The following is a 2,500-nucleotide window of genomic DNA, read 5'->3' on the forward strand; positions in this document are numbered from 1 at the left end:
GCTGCTGCTGCTGCTGCTGCTGCTGCTGCTTGTCGTCAGACAGAAAGAATTATAAGCCCTGGGACAGGACAGAGAAGGTGAGAAGGTTCAAATAAGGGTTTAAAGCTTTGATGATGAGCAAGAAACACATGGCAAAAAGCTCTCCCCGGACTGTGAGAAAAGAAAAAGCTTACAACACCTGGTATTCCCAGGCGGTCTCCCATCCTGGTACTAACCAGGCCCAACCCTGCTTAGCTTCCGAGATCAGACGAGATCGGGCGCTTTCAGGGTGGTATTGCCGCAGGTGTGAAAGTTTTTTATTTTACTTCTCTTATTCTGTTGCTGCTGCTGCTGCTGCTTGTCGTCAGACAGAAAGAATTATTAGCCCTGGGACAGGACAGAGAAGGTGAGAAGGTTCAAATAAGGGTTTAAAGCTTTGATGATGAGCAAGAAACACATGGCAAAAAGCTCTCCCCGGACTGTGAGAAAAAATTAAAAGCCTACAACACCTGGTATTCCCAGGCGGTCTCCCATCCAAGTACTAACCAGGCCCAACCCTGCTTAGCTTCCGAGATCAGACGAGATCGGGCGCTTTCAGGGTGGTATGGCCACAGGTGTGAAAGTTTTTTATTTTACTTCTCTTATTCTGTTGCTGCTGCTGCTGCTTGTCGTCAGACAGAAAGAATTATAAGCCCTGGGACAGGACAGAGAAGGTGAGAAGGTTCAAATAAGGGTTTAAAGCTTTGATGATGAGCAAGAAACACATGGCAAAAAGCTCTCCCCGGACTGTGAGAAAAGAAAAAGCTTACAACACCTGGTATTCCCAGGCGGTCTCCCATCCTGGTACTAACCAGGCCCAACCCTGCTTAGCTTCCGAGATCAGACGAGATCGGGCGCTTTCAGGGTGGTATGGCCACAGGTGTGAAAGTTTTTTATTTTACTTCTCTTATTCTGCTTCTGCTGCTGCTGCTGCTGCTGCTGCTGCTGCTGCTGCTGCTGGTGCTGCTGCTGCTGCTGCTGCTTGTCGTCAGACATAAATAATTATAAGCCCTGGGACAGGACAGAGAAGGTGAGAAGGTTCAAATAAGGGTTTAAAGCTTTGATGATGAGCAAGAAACACATGGCAAAAAGCTCTCCCCGGACTGTGAGAAAAAATTAAAAGCCTACAACACCTGGTATTCCCAGGCGGTCTCCCATCCAGGTACTAACCAGGCCCAACCCTGCTTAGCTTCCGAGATCAGGCGCTTTCAGGGTGGTATGGCCGCAGGTGTGAAAGTTTTTTATTTTACTTCTCTTATTCTGTTGCTGCTGCTGCTGCTGCTGCTGCTTGTCGTCACACAGAAAGAATTATAAGCACTGGGACAGGACAGAGAAGGTGAGAAGGTTCAAATAAGGGTTTAAAGCTTTGATGATGAGCAAGAAACACATGGCAAAAAGCTCTCCCCGGACTGTGAGAAAAAATTAAAAGCCTACAACACCTGGTATTCTCAGGCGGTCTCCCATCCAGGTACTAACCAGGCCCAACCCTGCTTAGCTTCCGAGATCAGACAAGATTGGGCGCTTTCAGGGTGGTATGGCCGCAGGTGTGAAAGTTTTTTATTTTACTTCTCTTATTCTGTTGCTGCTGCTGCTGCTGCTTGTCGTCGTCAGACAGAAAGAATTATTAGCCCTGGGACAGGACAGAGAAGGTGAGAAGGTTCAAATAAGGGTTTAAAGCTTTGATGATGAGCAAGAAACACATGGCAAAAAGCTCTCCCCGGACTGTGAGAAAAAATTAAAAGCCTACAACACCTGGTATTCCCAGGCGGTCTCCCATCCAAGTACTAACCAGGCCCAACCCTGCTTAGCTTTCGAGATCAGACGAGATCGTGCGCTTTCAGGGTGGTATGGCCGCAGGTGTGAAAGTGTTTTATTTTACTTCTCTTATTCTGTTGCTGCTGCTGCTGCTTGTCGTCAGACAGAAAGAATTATAAGCCCTGGGACAGGACAGAGAAGGTGAGAAGGTTCAAATAAGGGTTTAAAGCTTTGATGATGAGCAAGAAACACATGGCAAAAAGCTCTCCCCGGACTGTGAGAAAAGAAAAAGCTTACAACACCTGGTATTCCCAGGCGGTCTCCCATCCTGGTACTAACCAGTCCCAACCCCGCTTAGCTTCCGAGATCAGACGAGATCGGGCGCTTTCAGGGTGGTATGGCCGCAGGTGTGAAAGTGTTTTATTTTACTTCTCTCATTCTGTTGCTGCTGCTGCTTGTCGTCAGACAGAAAGAATTATAAGCCCTGGGACAGGACAGAGAATGTGAGAAGGTTCAAATAAGGGTTTAAAGCTTTGATGATGAGCAAGAAACACATGGCAAAAAGCTCTCCCCGGACTGTGAGAAAAAATTAAAAGCCTACAACAACTGGTATTCCCAGGCGGTCTCCCATCCAGGTACTAACCAGGCCCAACCCTGCTTAGCTTCCGAGATCAGACGAGATCGGGCGCTTTCAGGGTGGTATGGCCGCAGGTGTGAAAGTTTTTTA

The 2,500-nt window shown here is 47.6% G+C and overlaps 7 non-coding genes and 1 pseudogene across 7 annotated transcripts; all 8 read right to left on the reverse strand.

Moving 5' to 3' along the window:
- Window positions 1-166: 166 nt before the first annotated feature.
- On the reverse strand, window positions 167-285 carry LOC128463701 (5S ribosomal RNA). Its single transcript, XR_008343582.1, has one exon. It is a non-coding gene; the product is annotated as a 5S ribosomal RNA (ribosomal RNA).
- Window positions 286-476: 191 nt separating this feature from the next.
- LOC128462440 (5S ribosomal RNA) lies at window positions 477-595 on the reverse strand. Its single transcript, XR_008342389.1, has one exon. It is a non-coding gene; the product is annotated as a 5S ribosomal RNA (ribosomal RNA).
- A 186-nt stretch (window positions 596-781) lies between these two features.
- Window positions 782-900, reverse strand: LOC128463434 (5S ribosomal RNA). Its single transcript, XR_008343330.1, has one exon. It is a non-coding gene; the product is annotated as a 5S ribosomal RNA (ribosomal RNA).
- Window positions 901-1,139: 239 nt separating this feature from the next.
- Window positions 1,140-1,248, reverse strand: LOC128465913 (uncharacterized; annotated as a pseudogene).
- Window positions 1,249-1,445: 197 nt separating this feature from the next.
- LOC128465372 (5S ribosomal RNA) lies at window positions 1,446-1,564 on the reverse strand. The gene has a single exon (XR_008345154.1). It is a non-coding gene; the product is annotated as a 5S ribosomal RNA (ribosomal RNA).
- Window positions 1,565-1,758: 194 nt separating this feature from the next.
- LOC128463121 (5S ribosomal RNA) lies at window positions 1,759-1,877 on the reverse strand. Its single transcript, XR_008343032.1, has one exon. It is a non-coding gene; the product is annotated as a 5S ribosomal RNA (ribosomal RNA).
- A 186-nt stretch (window positions 1,878-2,063) lies between these two features.
- On the reverse strand, window positions 2,064-2,182 carry LOC128465030 (5S ribosomal RNA). The gene has a single exon (XR_008344829.1). It is a non-coding gene; the product is annotated as a 5S ribosomal RNA (ribosomal RNA).
- Window positions 2,183-2,367: 185 nt separating this feature from the next.
- Window positions 2,368-2,486, reverse strand: LOC128463983 (5S ribosomal RNA). The gene has a single exon (XR_008343846.1). It is a non-coding gene; the product is annotated as a 5S ribosomal RNA (ribosomal RNA).
- Between the last annotated feature and the right edge of the window lie 14 nt (window positions 2,487-2,500).

Source organism: Spea bombifrons, chromosome 9 (assembly GCF_027358695.1).
Source record: "Spea bombifrons isolate aSpeBom1 chromosome 9, aSpeBom1.2.pri, whole genome shotgun sequence".
NCBI lineage: Eukaryota > Metazoa > Chordata > Amphibia > Anura > Pelobatidae > Spea > Spea bombifrons.